This window comes from Emydura macquarii, unplaced genomic scaffold, assembly GCF_026122565.2.
Source record: "Emydura macquarii macquarii isolate MOO-44397 ecotype Brisbane River unplaced genomic scaffold, CSIRO-AGI_Emac_v2 contig_1263, whole genome shotgun sequence".
Lineage (NCBI taxonomy): Eukaryota > Metazoa > Chordata > Testudines > Chelidae > Emydura > Emydura macquarii.
In genome coordinates, this window is record NW_027131400.1 from 1,498,759 (window position 1) to 1,521,313 (window position 22,555).

The following is a 22,555-nucleotide window of genomic DNA, read 5'->3' on the forward strand; positions in this document are numbered from 1 at the left end:
GAGCTGCAGACCTCTGCATGTGTTCTTAAAGTGACAGAAATGTATTGATCCCTTTGTCTTATCTTTCCTTAAACATAGGAAACAAATCTTTAGCTTGAGATAACTTACAAGTGCATGATTGATATGGTAAATAAAATATAGATCACTTTTTAAACACGAGGACTTCATCCCATCAGAATCCTGAACTGGATGCTCAGATGGTCCACCTAGGTACATAACTGCCTCATGTGAGTGTCCAAATAAAAGATTGCCATATCTTTTCAAGGCCCCTACAGGGGTAAATTGAGCCCACGGTATCTAAATGCATGTCACTGTTTGTAGGTAGGTTTCACTGTACACCGTAGGCCAGTGGGCCTCATGGTAAGTACTGTGATTTCGGTGCAGCCGTGATGGCTGTGGCACTTGTGCTGCTGCTGAAGAGTTCTTTGTTGTTTAGAATGGCCCAGCCATAAGTGGAGCTAAGTAACCTCCACAAAGCTCACAGTGAGTTCAAAGATTTGCTACAAGGCACTGGCAGTCCCACTGCTGGTCCAAATAATATAGCTAAACTTCTTTATGAAAACTCCAACCTAGGCCAGAAAGTGCTTTTCAGTGCTGCTGCTGACCTCTCCCAAGAAATGACATCTATCAATACATGTGGTGCTTATGCTACTGGGCTCTATGCAAGAACATTATACTTTTTTTTTTTTTTTACCATATCCAATTTTTTTCTCCTGCTACGGGGTTATTGGCAGAAGTCTGTGGAAGAAAACACTTGTATAACTAACGGAGTGGCTGAAACTACACGCACACACTAAACTTGTCAGCTGCCAAACTGAAGTCCCATAAACACACACTTAAAAACTAGCAGGAGCTTTCTTATTTCCAAGTCAGAAAGCACATCCAGGCAGTAAGATTTCTTTTATTCAGAGAAAACGATGAGTACACATATGGTTCAGCTCCTTTCCTCAGGCACCCAACATACACCACTCCTTCACTGCCCACTCCCACCCCATCTCAGTCTCCACACCTCAATAAACCTACAATGTACCTTGCGGTGCTTCTGAACTCGGGTAGCTACATCCATGTGGGCAGTTAGTGCTGCCAGCTGGGATGCTAAACCGCTGAGATGAGAGTGTGTCGTTTCTTTGCTGAATGGATGTTCAGCTATGTGTTGGAAACACATGTTGACATCTGAAATGCCCTGTGGAGTCTCTTGGGTCAGGGAGCCAACCAATCCCTAGACAGGAAGGATTAGGGGGTGGGTTGGGGAGAGGGGGGTTGACATCACATTGTTAGCTAGCAGAAGGTGAATCCACTGCTTAATACCACACAGAATGGATTAGGGCATTTCATTGGAACGGGGACTTTCCTTGAGCCTACAAAGTCTGGGCTGCACCTCCTGCCCGGGTGGGGGGGCGGGGGGCAGCCAGAATGCGAGGTGTTAGTTTTCACTGCTGTAGGAAGACCAGCAACAAAAAACAGCTGGAATGTTCTCTGCCTTTACTGGAACACAACCCTAAACAGGTACAATGAAAAGATTCCTTCTCAACCTTGTCTGCATGATTTTTTTCTTAATGTAGTGAAAGTTGTGGTTTAAGGGTTAGGGGCTTTTTGTTTCTGTTTTGTTTTTAAACAACAATTCATTTACTCAATTGCTTTTAGAACCTTATTGAATTTATTTTGTTGGGGTCCGGCAGTGGTGGTTTCCCTTCACCCCCTTTGAATTATATATACTGTAATAGTCTCTCTCTTGTTTATATCACATCACACATAACCAGATCTTGCAATCTTGCATGCCTAGGAGGAATGATGCAGACTCCTGCTATCTATAACAGAGTGACCACTGCATGGAAGATTTAATTCATTTTGTTTTTCTTACACCAACAACAGCACTAGAGAGAGAAAAAACGGGTGTGCAGAATGGGAAAGGGGCTGTGTTTTGCTTTCAGTTGTAACTCATTTCTTAGAAGGCAATGTGGCTTGTTAGCAGGATACTGAAAGAATAATGCTGGAACAGCACTTGAAATCAAGATGATCATGGAAAGACTGTTTTACAGGTTGTTTGGATTTGAATGAGTAAATAAGCATTATAGCATACAGAGTCCCACTAACAATCCGTGTCTTTATCCTCCTTTCTACTCTGAGCAGAGCATTCACGAACTGTTACTGGGGTGAAATCTTGCACCAACTTGCATATCTTTAGGGTATCATGTTAAACAGCCATTGCTGTAATCAATTTCCAGCAGTTGTTTCAATTACTCCTAATGCAAGAAATTCACTAATGCTGAAAGAAAAGACTGCAATAATGATCACATGCTGCAATGTATTCTGTGTGTGTGTGTGTGTGTGTGTGTGAATATATTTGTGGGTGTACATATGTATGTCTGTCTTATGTATATATCTGTCTATATGAAAGCACATTTGAATGGAAACACGCCAAGTAAGTTATCTTTACCTATCGTTAGGATTATATTGTATTAGATTGATATTCCATCCTTAATTCACAGCATTATGGAGGGGAAATCAATTGTCATACAGTAGTTCTTCTGTATCTCTTTTCCTAGTTCTTAATTTTTAAGGATGGAAAGTTATACAATATATTCTGGTCACTCAAAATACTGTACTTTTTTTTTCTTCCAGAACTGATATTGAATTTCCATTAGACTGTATTGGCTACTTAGAAGTCATTATTGCTAAGAATAGGTTACAATACTAAGTTTTTTCAAAATCTCTCATAGCAATATAAACCTGGGGTGTATATATAGTACTACGAGTTTTAGAAATATGTCTTTATTTATGTAAAATAATACCCTTGCACAGCAGCTGCTTCTCAGCTCTACTAACTTAGCTGTTTAAAGTAATGATTAGAACAAGTACAAATAAGTGATTAAAATATAATATGGAATTGTCATTTGACTCTTTGGTTTTGAAGTGGAAGCTAGTTTTGAGTTAGAAGAGCTCCCTGAAGCATCCACAGCTAGTGTCAAATCTGTGGCTTTTTTACATTTTCACATTTGAGGCTTTGAAAGCAAAGATTCTGCTCAGAGTCTATTTAAGTGCAACTAATCTTTAGCTAACTTATATCTAGCTCAAACTTATCTGCACCTACGGTCACGGTTTGTGATGGTGATACATATTGATTTTGGCTGAGTTACTTTAACATTTCATCAAGTAACCCAAGTGAATACATATTTTTCTCATATTACCTGTGATTGTATCTAACACATTTGCCATCTTTGAGTCTGATGCTATATCAAAAGTATTCTTTCAGATATGTAAGCTCTTGCGTCTTCCAAGGAATAACACATAGGGATATGCCAAACTTGTGAAAACAGCTCTTTGGGAATGTTAAAAATGGCATTTGTAGGTTGAGGTAACTCTGTAAAATGATACTAGTAGCAGTATTACTATAATGCTATATTACTGTAACTGGGAGCCCTAGGTGCAGTGCAAACACAACAAACAGTCCCTATCCCAAAATTACAATCGCCCCAAAACTAAGGCAGGCAGGAGTTTTAAATAAATAATCTCATCTTTTCATTTTTTAAATGTATACATTTCTTCAGCTCGTTAACAAAATGTCCTAATTAATATGGCATTGCAATATGTTCTATCTGACATTTTGTTCTGGAGCAGCAACTAGCACAGTGGGCTCTTGGTCTGGGACAGGGGAGCCTAAGTGCTACGATAAAATAAATAAATAATAAAAATAATCCCATTGTATGAAGAAGAGAAAAAAAAAACGCCTTCTGGAATGACAGCAGCTGAGGATGTACAATAACTTTACCTTACTTAAAAAACACACACCAATCGAATCATGTTGTACGTGGCATACCAGAGATCATACGCGATGTCTGATCTACCACCTTTATCCATTAGATGAAGGAAGGCCGTGGTCTAATGGTTGAGAACGCCAAGAAGGGGAGTCAGGAACTGCTGGGTTTGAATCCTAGCTCTGACATGGGCTCTTTGGGTGAAATCCTCACCCCATGGAAATCAGTGGGAGTTCTGTCATTGACTTAAATGGGGTCAGGATTTTAACTTCCTGTTGTCTGTGCAAATTACTTAACCTTTCTGTTTCAATTTCCCCTTTTTAAAATGGGGCTAACAATACATGCCTCTGGGGATATTTAAAGGGCTAATATTTGTAAAGCATTTTAAAGCAGTAAGTGGTGTATTCCACTGTCTATATCATGTCACTTATTTCCTGAAAATCAGTATTTTCTGCTAACTCCCTCTTACTCTTTGTTAATAAAAATGAATATCCAGAAGGGGTGCTAGTCAACAAACTAAAACTTCAATACTAGGAAAAGAGTAGCAATGCCACGAAATCACTTACAATTCCAGATCAAGATATTGAACTTTGGAATACATCTAGATTTGTGCATGATAAACTCCCCTCCTGTTGGCACACACACGCTTCCAACAATACCAGTCTCTGAGCCTCATGAAAATGGTCAAATTGAGTGTTCTTGAGCTAAATCAGAATATTGTATAACCCAGTTTGTTCCAGGACTGAACTTCTCAAGAGTTTCCTACATTCCATTAAAGTGAACCTGTGTGTAGAATTTTTCAATTCCTGAAAACGGTATCCTTTCTCAGCCCCACACCCTTGATGTGTTGTTTAGGTTGTAAGCTCTTTGTGACAGGAACTGTCTTCTTGTTCAGTGTTTCTACAGCACCTAGCACAGTGGGGCCCTAGTCCACGTTCAACGGATTCATAAATGATCTGGAAAAGGGGGTGAACGGTTTGGTGGCAAAATTTGCAGATGTTACAAAATTACTCAAGATAGTTAAGTCCAAAGCAGACTGCGAAGAGTTTCAAAGAGATCATACTAAACTGGATGACTAGGCAACAAAATGGCAGATGAAATTCAATGTTGATACGTTCAAAGTAATGCACCTTGGAAAAAGTAATGCCAGCTATACATACAAAACGATGGGATCTAAATTAGCTGTTACCACTCAAGAAAAAGATTTTGGCGTCGTCATGGATAGTTCTCTGAAAACATCTGCTCAAGGTGCAGCGGCAGTCAAAACAGCTAACAGAATGTTAGGAACCATTAGTAAAAGGATTGAGATTAAGACAGTAAATATCATAATGCCACTATATAAATCCATGGTATGCCGACATTTTAAATACTGTGTGCACTTCTGGTTGCCTCATCTTTAAAAAAAAAAAATATATATATATATATATATATATATATATATATAGATATATATATATATATATAATATATTAAAATTGGAAAACGCACAGAGAAGGGCAAAAATATTATTAGGGGCAGGGGTGCTGGAATCATTTCTATAGTGGGGGTGCTGTATAGGATGGAAACCACTTCAAGCCATAGGGTGCTCCCGCACCCCTAGCTCTAGCATCTATGATTAAGGGTATGGAACAGCTTCCATGCTTGGAGAGATTAAAACGACTGGGACTGTTCAGATTAGAAAAGAGATGATAGGGGAAAGTGGGGATATAACAGAGGCCTATAAAATCAGGAATGGTGTGGAGAAAGTGAATAGGGAAGTGTTATTTACCCCTTCACCTAACACAAGAACCATGGGTCACCCAATGAAATTAATAGGCAGCAGGTTTAAAATAAATATAAGGAAGCACTTCTTCACACATTGCACAGTTAACCAGTGGAACTTTGTTGCCAGGGAATGTTGTGAAGGCCAAAAGGATAACTGGGTTAAAAAAAGAATTAGATAAGTTCATGGAGGATTGCTCCATCAAGGGCTATGAGCCAAGATGGTCAGGGATGCAGCCCCATGCTCTGAGTGTTCTTAAATCTCTGCTGGGACTGGAGGACAGGGGATGGATCCCTTGAAATTGCCCTGTTCTGTTTGTTCCCTCTGAAGCACCTGGCACTGGCCACTGTCAGAAAACAGGATACTGGGCTAGATGGACCATTGGTCTGACCCAGTATGGCCATTCTTATGATTAGGACTTCTAAACCTAGACACTCTGATAATACAAATACTAAATAATTATCAGCTCTCCATGCAAATACAAGGGATGCTGTGCTGACAAGTGACTGCTGAATTTTGAAGTAGGGACCCTGTCTTCCTGTGTGTTTGTACAGCAGTTAAGCTGGTACTGACTGTAACCTGTGAGTGCTAACACAACAGATAAAATAAAACATCACTAATAATAGTAATAATGGAGTAGTCTTATTTTTGAGTCCCTGCTGTATTTATGGTTCCCCTCTGAATGCACTGAAAATGCCCTTTGGTTCAATTATGTTTAAGTTCTGTAAATTATTAAACAAGCTAAACTGAGCTGTGTGAATAATGGATTTATTGTTTTGCTGGCAATTATAAAAAAAATCAGAAAAAAGAATTGTTTCAGATTCAGTGAAAGGGTTTGTTCAATCTGAAACTAAACATTTTATTTTGATTTCTAGCATTTTAATGTGTTAAGTTTTTTGTAATTGTTATGCAAATTTCATAATGAAAAGTAACTTTTAACTGAAAAATCAAAATGAAAATGTCAAAATGAAATATTTGCTCTTTCAGAATTTGTTTTGTTTTTTGACATGAGCAATTCATCAAAACCAATATGAATTTACAAGACGTCTCGGTGTCAGTGAATCTGCATTTCTGACCCAAAAATAAGTTCTGGCTGAAAAATTTCATCCCTACAGTTAAGGAGAGAACAAGATAAAATCTTAAAATATAATAACTGTTTAAAAAAAATGGCGATTCCCCTCCCCCCCCGCCGCAACCTAAAGCAAAACTGTTCTGCAGCACCGCTTCGTGATGGTGAGAGGTGCACCCTAGAATCAGACATCCAGAGCTTTTCACAGTTAGTTATTATTTTTTAGCTTAATTATCTAGAAGACAACTGACAGCTCGAGACTTATATGTGATAACTCATTATCATTTGTTTCATTCATGAAGTGAATAATCATAACATAGCCAAACAGCCATGTGTTCTTTGCGTATCCTGTCTCTTATACATCTGTAAAGCATAGGTGGGTACATACATATTGAGACATCACAAACCATTTTGAATTTCTTGTAAAAAAAATAAGATTAAGCTGCTGTTGTTGATTCCAAGATCAAAGCATCTTGAATATAATGACATACAGTAGAGAGAATAAGAAAAATAAACAATGTGTTCTTATTGAGGGTAGTGGGCCAAATTTTGCCACTATTACACTTGTTAACCAATGAAGCTGCATAGGTAAAAGTGTGACTGAGTTTAATTTGTAGGAAACTTTTTTTGGTGTGGTTTTAAACACCTCACACACTCCAAGAAAATTATTATTTTGGTAGTAAGGGACAAAACTGTTCTGAGGTACCTTATTTTGCTTCACTTAGCAGAATATACAATACTTTCCAACTTTTTCAGAGCACAACCGTTCCAGCTGTGGCTGGTGCCAGCTGAAAGTAGGTAGGCAGATATATAAAGATGCATGCAGGGACAATTTACAGTAATAGGTAAATATCCTGATATATCTGATTCAAAACAGCCTGGAGGAATCTCCATTGGAACCTTCCTTGGAGTCTGTCTGTCCTCACTCTGAGATTAACAAGGTTTAAAATACTGTTCTATTATGAAAAGCAGTTGTTTAAAATGGCACCTGCATCTTCCAATTATCTGCCTCTTGTACATATTCAGAGTTAGATCTGCTCAAGTAGGTGACAGAACTTTTAAAAGGCTTTTTACTCCCATTAGCGCTATATGGCCAATATGGTAAAGTGTGAGCTGAATTCTATTGCTGCTTTTGCATCTTCCACAGAATCGCTTATTAAGCTTCAGCCACCTACAACAATTGTAAACCTGTTGACCAAGGGACTGGCTTTACTGAGGACACAGTTAGGCCTGCAGAACCCTTGTTACTGGTGATGGTGCCCGGCAGGCAGAGAACTTTGCTTTTCTCTTAGCCCCAGGTTGAGTTTGCAAAGCTGGCAGTTAAGAGACGCTTCTGTTTTACTTGTAAACTGAGCATATTTGATCAGGAGGCAGAGACCATAAACATGAAACTCCACAGCACTGTTTTTACAGAACTGATTTTCAGAGTCGAACTGCACTTTAAAAAGGAACCTCAGGTTGCAGTGCAGACAAGTCTCTTTCTGATCTAGGCTCACAAGTTCTCTTTATCCTATTGTTTCACCTCCACTGTCACCCTTGAATTAGTCCCATTGGTCCAATTTAATTTTTAGATCTAAGGAGGCAATATTAACACCAAGATATTGTATAGTGTTACAAATGTATTGTATTGGATCCCACTCTCAGATTACAGGTACCTACATAGCTATGTCCTGTGGGGTTTCATACTAGTGTTAATTTATTACTTAAAATTAAACAAACTTAACATGAGCTCGACTAAGGGGGATTCTTCTGACCTCTTTCCAAAAGTGATGCCTTACGGCCATAAAGAGAGGTGGTGTGAGGCATAATTTACTTTCATTAGAGCATTCAGAAAGCCAAACAATGGTGAGTCTTTAATGATAAAGGTTTTTCAAGCTATAATTAAAGAGATTTTAATGCCACCTTGCTCTCATGGGTGAAATGCACTGTGCATAAGTCCTTCAGAATGGTGCCCTCACAACAGATCTGAAGTGCGGCTTAAGTTGCCTTGCACTGGCTTCTTCGCGGAGCTGAATTTCATTTGGGACCTGTCAGCTTGCTCTTTAATAACAATTATGGTTCTTTTTATTAATAGAACCTTAATTGGATACAGCCATCAAATCAAAATGGACAGTTTATTTCTCAATAAAACAATGGACATTGTGATTGGGTGGTTCATTTCATCTCCCTTCCAAGCAGACAATCTGTGCCTCATTTATATCTTTGAATAAATACAAATTGTTTTCCTCTTCCTTCTCAGTGCTCATCGCTATTTAAAACCTCATCTATTTCCTTTATAAATCTCTAATTTCTCCCTACCCCTCCTTGTCCCCATTGTTGATTCCATAGTTAGTCTCGTGATATTTATTTTTCTGGAATCCCCTGACTTTGTGAAAAATCTCAGATTTCATTTTTTAAGAAAGGAATTTTCTAGCCCTCAGGGTTGTGGAGAAAAGCTTGAAAATGATAAACTTTAAAGCCTCAGAAACCTGAAGACAAAGAAAAAGACCCCCCCCCCCATTTTTAAACTGATCTATTTTAAGGTATTCCCATGATTTATTGGGACTTGATCCATGATTTTGAAGTGCTTATGGTCAGCAGTACTGCTCCCCAGTATTGTCTGTCTCAGTTCTCATGGACAGTTTAACACTAAATCTTTCTCAGTCTTCTCCTTCTAATGTATCTACTTTTCTCTTCAGTTGCCCACTTCAGTGTTTCTTGGCTCATTCCACATGTGTGATAATGGACTGTTCTGTGCAGCTCAGCTGATGATGATGATAGCTTTCCACTAGGGATTGGCAAAAACAAAACAAAACCCAGAAACATGGTGAGATGAAAAACTGAACATCTTTCAAAATAACCTCTGTTAACAACTGAGGGAATAGAAATTAAGATTTAAGGAGGTAAAGGACAATGTTGGGGGTGAAGGTCAAGGTTTCAGTGTGACAAAGAACAAAGTGAGTTTAAAGAAGGGATTGAAAGTGGAAAGAGAACCATCTTGGCTGGCAAAAAGAGAGGCTTATGCGGGATAATCTCTTTGCCCAGGGGACCTGCATTGTTGCCTTGCAAACGGGAGCACCCTGGAGCGTTCCAATTATCAGTGAATTACAGATCAGTCAGTGGCAAGATAACCGAATAATGTTAATTATGCCACTGAGCCATGAGATCAGGCTTGAATCTGACAGTCAAGCTCTCGGATGTCAGGGTGTGTGGTGAAAATAATGCAACGATGTATTCAGTCTTTAAGCAAAGGCGTGACAGTCTAGAAAATGGCTAACGCTGCAAAGATATGTGTAGTCCAGTGGTCTGAGCAGATGTCTACGTGCAAAGGAGCTCTTGAGTCCTAATCCTGCCTCTGACCCGGAATATTTCTGGCCCAAGTTACCATCTCCTGTAGAGAAAACAATGGGCAGGGATTCAAAGAGAGAAAATCACCATGAAGATTCCATTGAACCTCCACCACATTGTCCTGACAGGGGAACTCTCTCCCCTGTTTTCCCCCCAAAAATCTCTGCCCCTTGCAAAACTGGCAAAATGCTAGGAATCTTCAGGAGGCCAGGGCATGTCTGCATGGAGTGCCCTGTGCCTCTGCTCTGGCCCTCAGCAAGGTCCATCTAGCTACTTGGCAGTGCAGCTAACATGGCAATGAGAGTCAGAGATTTTAAAGTCAGGAGGAACCATCGTGATCGTCGAGTCTGACCTCCTGCACATTGCAGGCCACAAAACCTCACCCACCCAGTTGTGTAAGAAACCCCTAATCTCTGGCTGAATTACTGAAGTCTTCAGGTCATGGTTTATGTGCAGTTCTCAAATTCTTCCCACTGGAGATTTTTTTCCTCTTGAGACCCTGCTTGCTGATTTATGAGCATCTACTAGAGTTATTCTGTCTGTAAAATAGGGATAAGAAGTGCTATAAAACTTACATAATTAATGTTAGAAAAAGGCTTGAACAATAAAAAGTGTTGTAAGCTGCTAATTACAGCTGCTCCTCAGTGTTTACTACAAGAGTAATACAGGATAATTCTGACACATCTAAACATGGAGTAAATGGTCTTCTAACTTCCCACCCAAAGATCTGGGGAGGTAAGGAAAGAGGTAGAAAAGAGGCAATAATCACCGAAGCATTTGAAAAGGGAGGCTAGGACACTATTTGAGCTGTTAGCTTCAGTATGAAGCCCCGGGTTTTCCATGTATCTTGAATTAAGTGCATAATCCTGTAATGTTTAGTGTCTATTGATTAATGAATGTTTCTTTCTGAAGAGTCCCAGAACAGCATGTAGATCAGTGAGAGCAAGGGAAAATGATAGGTTACCTAAAAAGGGTTTTAACTTATGAATTCTGTAGCATGACTCTACGGGGAGGCATAGAGTACCTCAAAAAAAGTCAGAGGCTTTTAAAGGACTAGAACCTTATACGTATTTGTAATAAGTTGGAGGGTAGGGTTTAGTCACCTAATTCATTCCCTCTTTGAAATTCCTAGCCTCTCTCTGGTTCCACATTTGAAATCCCATAGTGTCTTTCTGACAGATAGATTGAGTTCCATGCTCTTTCCTAGAACTAGTCGGCTTATTTCTCAAGGTCTGATTTTCAGGAATTGTCTGTAATGTTTATTGATCTGTTTTTTTGGAATTTGTGCAATGAATTCTTTGAGCAAACATGATTATTTCTTCAGATTTAACATTAATAAAGAACACCTGTTCAAAACTTCTATGTGCCTGGATGTTAATTAGACCTAAAGTATCCTATCAGCAGCTTTAATACTAATATACAAATAAACTAGCTCTGCCATCCAGGAGCCTTAAATAACCAAATGGAGATAACTATTTACTTCAGTCAGCTAACAATAAAAATGTGAGCACTACAGAAAATCCTTTCACCCCCCAAATCATCCTTATCATTCCCATATCTCCCTCCTCCTCTTCACCTGCCCCACACCCTATCAAACAAACAGCTTTTGCAGCATGCCCTGAAGGTCATCTTACTGATTTTGGATCGAGGAAAGGAGCAAGTTTTGGAATCTTGGGACCTCCACAGAGAATACCTGAATGGCATCTCCCTCTCTCTTATTAAGTAGGGGGATCCGACTTGTGTTTCTCCACTGATACAGCTGTCATAGAGTTGCATCTGATTTCCTTGAACTCTTTGCTTTGAGCATTAAGTCAGTCATTCAACATTCAGAATTGAATTAACTAAATAGTGTCTTTCCCCTTTTCCATGATAAAGCGGTTTATGTTTGGCTACATACATGGAACCCAGTTTTTAAGAGAACTTGGACTCTTTCCCTGACTGAGGAAGAGGAGAAGTTATTAACCACTGAAAGTAAGATGTACTGGAGGTTAGACTTTGTTTTTTTCTTTTGTTGCATTCAAACAAAGCCATTCCACATGCATGTGTGTATGGTCCTATTTGGAAATGCTGTAATCAGATTCTCATTTTGCTCACTTCATTGTCTGTGTAGCAGACTCTTACTAGAGGTGAAATTGGGTTCCAATAATCTCAATGGCAAACCTTTTACTGACTTCAAGGGGCCAGGATTTCACCGTGGGAGTTTTGCGCTGTATTACTTGTTAGCTTAACTGCTCTAGTGTCAGGGTTCTGCGTTGATTTTTCAGGACAACCATACACTACTATTAATTGTCCCACTATGCAATAATATTTCTCATATCTAACCAGATGTATGTACTGGTGTCCTTTTGGGGCGCTGTTCCCCATTACCACTGCTTTCTCCCACCCCAAATGTTCATGTGAAAAGAAAACACTTGTACAACACAAACTTATTCAAATCAAACATAGAATAACACATCAGCTATGTTTTCATAGAGAATTTGTTGCACTATTCACTTACCTCTACTCTTCACTATGTGAGACTCTTTCAGTAGGGACCTTAAAAACCCAGATCCTCTGTTCTTCATGGACATTAGAGTAAGGGATTGCCCACTGTAGGTCCATCACATTTCAGCTCCTACTGCTGTTTCACTCTGGACATGTCTATACTGCATATTAAGCTTGGGCTCTGACTCAGGTTTGAGCCCAGGCCCTCGCTTCTATCCACATAAAAAAGTGTGACTCAAGTTAGCAAGCACTTAAGACCCCGGTCCTATAGCAGGTGGATCAGAGCCAGACTCCAAGCCCTGTCATTTTGCAGATTGGAGATGACAGGTCAAGCTGCAGACCCAAGTCAGAAGGTCTGTGTAGTGCAATGTGGCTGTGTTAGCATGGCTGTGAGCTGGGTACAGCAGTTGTAAAGCCAGGTCTGGGTGAACAGTGTGACTGTTCAAACACGGATTTGGAAAAATCACGTCCACAAGCCTGGGTCCCATAGATCTGGGCCTAGTATGCAGTGTCAACATATCCACTGTGATGGCAGCTTTTCAGCATTACTGTATGTATACTTCCCTAAATAGCTGCCATAACAATAATGTGTACCTAAGCAAGGGCCAGCCTCCCTAAGCAGATGCTTCTGATAGCTAGAAAACGTGAAGAGCATTGGGGATACAATAATATGCAATTATCAAATTTTAATGTGAGGATAATACATTGTTTTAGTTTCATAATTCCTTTTTAGGATTGAGTACCTATAACTCTGGAACAGGACAGCAAACGGATAAGTACATGATTTAAAAAATGCTCTTTTTCTGTGTATTGCTCTTAAAAAATTAATTTTGATTGTAGGAAAACTGAACTAAATTGGGTAAAATAAGAGACTGCCATGGTTTCTTTTTCCTATTAATTCTCCGTGAGCCAATTGGTGCATTTGGTGGTGTGAGGTGGCACTTTGCTATTCAAACTAGCTTCTCTCTCTCCTTATTCATTTCAGAACCTGGTGATGCTAATAATTGGAAAAGTCACGGGACGCTTAGGGCATCTCAAACTGAAGGGCTGTGTATGAGATGAGAGGCTGTGGGCTGGTGGTGGTGAAGTTCAGCATAACATTTTGTTCTTTTGTACATGAAAAACAGGAACCTTTTAAAATAATCTTGAAACTAGAGGAGTGCCCAATTCAAACCTAGGCCCAGTGTCGTGGTCTGACTCAAAATCTTGGATGCAAACTCCCCTAAAATTTGTGGATTGATCTCTGGTTAGTGCCACAGGCCTGTGTGAAGCATCTATTGCTGGTGCGCAATATAGTGATTCTACTACTATCATCACTCTAGTTAGCCTCCTTTAGGTGAAAAGGAGGCTGAGTGCATACGTCCTCCCTGCTAGTAACATAGCCTCTCCATAGGCCAGGCCCTTGCAGTCCCTCCTGAGTGGTACCAACCACTAACTGGTCTTTGCATGCCCAGAGAAATTCTGCAATGGATCCAGGAGCAGCATGCGGCCTCAGAGATGTAGTGAAGAGGCCCACACCCGTATATGGAACACATCCTGACCCTTGCTAAACCATACCCCTATCTACCAGGTAGGTAGCAAAGACCTCAATGGTTTCTATGGTGGACAAGAAAGTTACACTATACAATGGCAAAGCAAGAGGATGCAGGGATAGCAGTTGTCTACTACTATAGAAGGCACACGGAATGATTCCACATCAATGGAGACAGACTGCACTCTAATACCCTGGCAGTCATCTTGTGAATGCATGCCACTGGGGCACAGCTGAATGGGTGAGAGAGTGTGGATAGCGTGATGCAAGAACTCACCACTGAAAACAATCCATGCATGTGTTCTGATGACGGAATAAAGTTTTACAGTGAGGGACAAATGGCAAAGTACCAGTGTCACCATGCCTGAGGATCTCAGCTAATCTGCATATAGGCTGCTCTCAACACCAATCACAGATTGTCATCCCTTGCTTGTCATCAGGCTACCAATGTACTTCATGTGGAAAGGACTGCCATGCATGCATCAGTCTTTTTTGCACATTGGATTGGACTCACAAGACATAAAACCATCATCAGCGTCATCTTTGGTCATGAAGGACAACAACAACAGCAATATCCTGACCCAACTCCAAATATTGAAGGTTTCATGATGTTCAGTTTAGGCTGAACATAGAGGCCTTAGTTCAGGAAAGCACGTGAGGGTGGAGTCAATTTTAAGCATAGACTGAATTGGGGCTAGAGATAGTTTCAAGCTACATATTCACATCCCAACCCAAATTTGGATGCAAGGTTTTGGTTCAGGTCCATATCTGCCAGAAACTAAATATGTACTGTGGTTTATAAACTGTTACATTAACCTGTTACTGTTTTTATCATTTTTGTTACTTTTAGTATTATTCTGCATTACTAATTGTGGGGCCAAGATTTTAAAATATGAGTGTCTCAATTTAGACTCCTAAATCAATGTCCTGATTGTCAAAAGTGTTGGGCACCCAGATTTTAATGGGAACTGTAGGAGTGCCCAGCAGTTCTGAAAATCAGGCCACTTAGGTCTTTTCTACCTGAGGAAGTTGCACTGATTTAAAAAATTGTGTTTTAAACCTAGTTAAGAAAATTGGTGCAAAAGGCTGAGTGGGCACTTTTTAATTTTGGTTTAAACCAGGTTGACTTCTGTTTAAATTTGAGTGGATTAAGAATCAATCTAAACTAAATGGTAGTAAACCAAAATAAGAGTCTTTACTCAAACTTTTGCTAACTCAGTTTAAAAAGTGATTTATGCTAAACTGTAGACAAGGCTTTACTCGGGTGTATAAACATGAATTTAGGAGCCTAACTTTAGGCTCCTCTTTTTGGAAAACCTGGTCTTTTTTTTTTTTTTAAATAACTTGGGTAAGATTTGTGTTCTGCGTGTGCTGTCATATTGAGTGACAGAAGTAGGAGTTTGGTTGGAACTGCTGAACACATACACTACACACACGTGAACACACACACACACGCACAAAATCCCAACTCAAAGTAAAGAATGAAGTGCTTTTTTTTAAAAGCTGGGCCTCTCTCCCTCCCTTGGCATCAGGCCTGAAATCTTGGCTAGTCACTGAGAGGACAGTTTGTTGAGACAGGTGGTACTGCCCCAGGATGACTGATGCCTTGTGGTAATTACAGATGCAATTTATCTTTTCTAGTTCACTTCTCCCTCTCTCCTCAGGGGGATAATTAGACTCTAATTAATACAGGTTGGGTAAAAGGCAGTGCTTCAAAAAACCACAGGATGAACATTCAGACATTCTTTTCTTTCAAGGCATTAATGATATAGCTTTCAAGTACAGCTAAGCAGATTCCTGCAACATCATGCACTTTCAGCTTTGTGAGTAGTGTAGGCAGGAGTATTTGTAACTATGGAGCGATACTGATAACTCCCAGTCACCTTGTAATAAATGCATAGTGGAAGACCATTGTAAAGTTTTGGAAGGGTGCTAAAGTGGATTTAAGGCACCTTCTGTGTCATCACACTGGGCTGCTCCAGGGGTTGGAGAGACCTCTGGATAACTTAAACAGTCCTAGGGCCTGTCTAAGTCATGGCCATTTCCCCAGCCTCCTCTATGGCCTGCAGTGCTATCTGGAATCTCTGCAGTAGTGTGTACCGTGGCCCGCCCTGACATGACCCTCCAACCCCAGCGCATCCTCTATGCCCAGGCTAATGGGTATTTTGGGAAGCAGTCTTACATCTATCTATCTTCTGCAGTGCCTGTACTGGGGGATATCTTCCCCTAGCCAGAACTCTGTATTTTGAGGCCCCTTAACTGAGCATACTTGGGCCAGCCTGGGAATGAAAATCTCACTTGTTGCATGTAACTGTGCTTTGGCCAGTTTACGCAAATAATTTTCAGACCTGTTTTCAGAGCTGTTTGCTTCAGCTATTCACTGTTAGTTATTTGTGTTTTGTGATTGGTTGCCTAAATCACATAGTAGTATTCCTGTCTGGATGACTGTGAAACGGTTTAAACAGGAGAATAGTATATACCAAATAACACACTTTCAGAGTGAATTTGCTGAGAAACAGTCATTTGTGCTAAAATTCAAAAAACCTTCCAGATTCCTAAACATTTTTTGAGGTATTTGATAACTGTGTAAATACTCATCAATAACGGAAAATGTGTGTTTTTATTTCAATTTATCTTCTGCCTACTGTTAGCTCTAGACACCTTGCATCACTTAAAACATACTGCTATGGCATTAAAACTACTGGCACAATAATTCAGTTCTACAGGATGACCCTGAAAACATAGTGCATTGAAATCAGAACTCTTATTCATAAAATATTTATATCTCTAGATATATCTATAGATAGATAGATATGTATAAACTGTTTGACTAGATCTAATCACAAATAACATCTACTGAATTCAGGTTCCATAAAAGGAATATTGATACTAGCATAACTGCTGTAAAACCCAAGGTTTAACTACTCTGTTGAAAAAAACCCACATCGATTAATCACAGTAACGTAGCCCATAGGGCAAGTTTGCCCCCACTAGATTCACCACATTATATTCACTAGCTTGCCTTTTTTTTATATTCATCTGTAATATAATAAACCTACAGGCATATTGTAAAATATTAGTTGGCCCATAAGTTAGCATGAGCGTGGTTAAGTAGGTTGTAATCTTGGCATAGATCAATAGTTACCTTTAAATTTGGGGAACTAAGAAATCTTGGTCAATGATAGGAGCTAGAATGTTCCAGTCTTTGTGTGACCTCAAGGAACATAGAAGTAATGACTGCTAATCTGCTTAAGAAAGGGGTGAAGGCATGATCGTGTGCCTAAATGGGAGTGACACGAATCAATATGTTAACCTATAGAATAAATACAACTAAGTATTATATTGGTGAAAAGGCTAAATATGGGCATAATAATGGACACAGAGGACTGAGCAGGAGCAGGCCCTGTAACAGGGCAGTCATCATGTGGTATGGGGCTGTTCTTTCCTGGGCCTCTTCCATTGCTGTCTGTTTCTTTTCTACTTGATCCTTCAATTCATTGGGGAGCTGGGAACATCAGATACTGTGGCATGCACAGAGACAGGGCTGGTCTTTTTGTCTTTTGTCACCAGGTCCTCAGATAAGGGTGTGAATATGCAGTTGTAAAAGTTCATGCATAGAATGATACCACAGATTACCCTGACCCTGTATTATCTTTATCTTATGTGGCTTGGATCTTTTCTAGCTTCCTCTATTATTTTAATAAAGGTATATAAGGTTTTACTTTGCCTTCATTGTGTGTTCCTTGTTATCCATGCCGAGACTCCCCACAAGATATTGAACTCCATAGTGTGAATTCTGTATACCCTGATTCTGGGAGGAAGAACCTTCTTGTAGTCAGATCAATTGATCATTAATGTCAACATTATCTACCTTAATAAGGGTCAGGCAATGGTAGCAATGTTTTAGTCTCCAACCCTACATTGGTAGCATAGATCTCTATATCTGTCAGAGTTGATAGGACTCTGCAAAACCTCAGCAGGTCTACATTTATATATCTCTAACAGGATTGTGGTTATAGGTGTTGAGGCATTTTTATTATAAATACTTGCAATGTACTGAAAAAGAGTCCCCCTTTGGTGTGAAATGAATTTTGAAAGCAGATTTTTTTTTTAAGTTTGTTTTGTAGATTTTAAAGTTTTAACTTCTCTAAGTGGGGGTGGGAAGGTGGTATAAGTGTCAGTGTTCAGTAGGATAGGACTCTGGACAGAGATCTAATTTTGTTGGGGCAGAGTTGGCGGATGTGAGCAGCCCCTGACAATAGTGAGATGGAGGTAGGAAAAGCACTGAAAACACTGTCATGTTGGCCCTCAGCATTTGAAGGGAAATGTTGAAATTAACATCAGATAGACTATGACAAAGAATTGCATTTGTACAAAGGACAGAGTTATTTGCTGTGGGATTTATAACTGGTGGGCATGAAATCACACCCAAGGTTATGGCTAGTGGAGTTTCAATCAGTATTGTGGTGATATCAGCAGGGCCCAGTACAAACTTGTAACACGGGCCCCCTCCCCCACACATACCCATGGGGGCTGCAGCCTGGACCAGGCCCCGCAGGGCCTCTGAGCCCTGGTAAAGTGTACCCTTTTTCTACCCCCATGTGGGACCCTGGATATCAGACCCATACATTAGTGTTGCTTTTCTTTAGAACAATATCTTGCACATTGATGGCACCTTCCACCTCAGGATCTTAAAGCATTTCACAAACATTTGTGATTTAACCCTTTCAATACCCCTGCTTCCAACACTGCAATCCACATACTACATATCTTGTGCGGTAGACATTTCTATACCTAGACTGTGGCATTAGACTGCTGCCTGGCTTGGCTTTGGGATCTGTGGAAGGAATACACACTGGCAGCAGCTTGCGGAGGGACTGGACCTGCAGCAGGCATAATGCTTCAGGGAGTGATGAGGAAGTACTCACACCAGCAGCATCTGTTAAACCCTATTAAAGGATCATCATGTTACTCCCCTGTGCCAGCCCAACTGCTGGCCTGTCAGATGCTCTTCTTCTCACACTGTGAGGTTTCTGTGGCGGCTGCTGACCCTAGCATCCCTCGATCCTTGCGTGCTGTGAGTGCAAGGACCAAGATTATGCCTGGCCCATGCACAGCGTTTCCAGGAGTGAGAGGAAGCTCTTCTACTTCTTTCCTCTTTGATTCTTCCACTTTTCTGCTCGCTGTTGTTCAGATTTATTTCTTCCACCACTTCAGCTGCCTCTGCTTCCTTTCTCCTCCTCTCCCCGGTGATGTTTCCATCATCCCCTTTTTCTCCTTCACCAAAGGACCCGTACATTATGCACCAGGCTGATGCTTTTCCACCAAAGTGATTCCTTCTCCTTACTCCAGAATCTTTAGTCCTTCGTTGATAGAGTGAGACTGGTGTTGTCCAATTATGACACCACACCCTTGCATTAAGATTTCTTTGTATGGACTAAAGTGTGTTCACTTGCAAACCGTACACAAACCATACACTAATATAGTTAGAGTAAAACTTCTTGGTTTCTGGCCATGTTTTCTTTGGCTTTGTTTGTTTGTTTGTTTTTCTTTCATCCCCCTTGAAATTTGATTTGAATCTGGTTGATCTGAACTCAACTTGGCGAATATAAATAGAGCCTTGCCAGCATCATTAAGATCTTGCAGATAATTTCACAAAAGCCTTGGTAAAATTTGATCCAGTCTTTATGGACAAATCTACAGAATTTAGTAGAAATGGAACCAATAGCATGGTATAAAAACCATGGTATAAAAACTAAAAACCTAAGAACCTAAGAACAGAGAAAGATGTCTTTTCTATCATACTTTTAAACCATTCTATGGAATTTGATAGCAGGGTTCAAATTCTCTATTATATCCTACAGCATGTTCATAAAATCCATTGAAAGATATAACTTTATATTAGATTTTGGTTCTTACATAAGGGAAAACTGGTTATCCCAAGATTTATAACAAAACCAAATGAAATCATGAACCTTGATCTGGGAAACCTTTCTGTCCAAAGGCAGAAAAAAGTTTTTGCTTTCATCTTACCCCAAAATTTCAGTGCTTCAGATTAGAGATTGTGCAACAAATGCTTTGATTTTTAAAAAATGTTTCCATCTGGACTTGAACGTCATTGATTATACATTGTTTGATGGCTACTTGATTAAAAATAGCACCTCAGTGTTGTCAGTTAATTCCTTTTTTAAAGTGTGCGGTGGAGAATGGATTATCAGCAGCACCGCAGAATTTAGCTTTTGTTTATCTCGTCTCACTCATTACCATTTATTCTTTCTCCCTGCCCTGTCTGTCTCCACATGCCTTTCATCTTACTCTTAGATTGTAAACCCTATGGTGGGGAAGTTTTTTATCATGTGTGTATGGTGGTTAACACAATGGGGTCCTGAATACTGGTTGGAGCCTGTGAGGTGCTATTGCAATACCAATGATAAATATCACTAATTTGTCAATTGATACTTAGACGATCAGAGAAAAAACAAAAAGAATCTAGATTCTCTTTGAGAGTACATTTGTGTGCTTTAATCTATTGAGACATTCTATTATACATAGTGGGTACCTGTATTTGTGCATATGTGGTACATAATTAGCGTCTTATCTATAAATGTGAATATATGTCCTCCTAAGCATTTATTTAGTTAGTAGTTGGGGTAAAGCCATGAGTCTAAGTGCTAGCCTAGTTTGTATATAATTTTGTTTCTTCTGACTTCAGTAAAGAGAGTGCTGGCTAATATTTAGTCAATATGTTATATTTGTTTTCAAACTCATTAGGGCCTTGGCCCATATGTGGAAACAGGTGGGATGTAGCAGACAAAATCTGACACCATTAACAACTTTCAGTTCACAAAACCCCTGAATACGTTCAGATGGAAAGCTCAATTATCTCTCTAAGTGCAGGTTAGGATGTAATGGTGCAGCAGTAGGAGGAGAGACAGCAAGGAATGATAATTCTATATCCATTGTGAGATCTCATGCTGAGTTAGCATAATTCTCCACCGCCACCCAAACATTAGTTCTGTTGTGTATGTACGTAGAATGCAATGAGATCTCAGAATTAGTTTAGCCCATGTCTCCACTGTGTTTCCAGCCATGGTGTTATGAGGAATAGTGGTAAACAGAATGCTTTGCTTTGCAAAATTAAGATGCTTTAGGACATTAACAGTAGGCTTGCAACTCATCCCTTTCTCACCCTGCCATGTAAAATATGCTGTACTTAGCCCCTAAGGGTGTGAATTTCAGAAGAAAGTTATGTATTCAAACAGATGAGCTGCATGTATTTCTATGGCAGCACATTTGTTCCCATGAGGAAAGGAACCATGTTTACTCTGCTGCCACATGAAGGAATTTTTTCAGGGGTGAAACATGACCTGCCCTTATGTTCATAGTGACAGAAGGCCAAAAGGAAGACACCAGTTCGTAAAATTTCTAGGAAACTTCCTCAGATATGCTGCTCTTAGGAAGTAACTGAGCCAGCATTACAGAGGATAATTTATAAAGAGACATGGAAATACAATCTCCAAAGAAAATTTGTCTGTTGTGATGATATGAAATTGAAACATCAACTTCCTACAGTCAATTCCCAATACCTCAGATCAGAATACCTCAGTTTTTGGGATGTTCAGAATCTGGATCTGGACTCAAGAGTTGATGTGACTGCTAAAGATGCAGGGGAATGGGGAGTTAGGCACAGTTGGTCCAATTAATTATGAAAAAACTTCTTTCCATCAAAAAAATGCCAGTTTGTCAAAACTTAAATGTTTAATGGAAGCATTATTTTTGATAAAATTAATAGGTAAAGTTTTTCAGGTTGGTGAAGGAATTTCTGGTCACAAACCTGGGTTTTACACATCACAGGTGAGAACCCTAACCACTGGGATATCAGCTCTTGTGGGGTGGTGATTCCTCTCATGTGTTTTCACTAAAAATTTCAAAAGGTCTGATTTTTCATTCCATCTTGTAACAAAAACAAATTTTGTAATCAAGAACTTTTTTGCTAAGCAGAAGTGTTATTTTTCAGCCAGTCTTAGAATATTCCCTTTTATGTGCACTTCATTAGCTTTCTCATTGACTCTATTTTAAAGAAACTTTATTGAGGGTGCAGGAACATAACATCCCGATGTGAAAAAAGAATAGCAATTATAGCAGGCGACCAGCTTTGCTTAACAGAAAAATCTTCGGTGAGCTTAAACACAAAAAGGAAGCTTACTAGAAGTGGAAGCTTGGACAGATAACCAGGGAGGAGTATAAAGATATTGCTCAAGCATACATGGTTGAAATCAGGAAGGCCAAAGCACAATTGGAGTTGCAGCTAGCAAGGGGCGTGAAGGATAGATAACAAGAAGGGTTTCTACAGGCATGTTAGCAACAAGAAGTCGTCCAGGGAAAGTGTGAGCCCCTTACTGAATGGGGGAGGCAAACTAGTGACAGATGACATAGAAAAAGCGGAAGTACTCAATGGGTTTTTTTGCCTCTGACTTCACAGACAAAGTCAGCTCCCAGACTACTGCACTGGGCAGCACAGTATGGGGAGGAGGTAATCAGCCCTCAGTGCTGAAAGAACAGATTCAGGACTATTTAGAAAAGCTGGACATGCACAAGTCCATAGGGCCAGACTCAATGCATCCAAG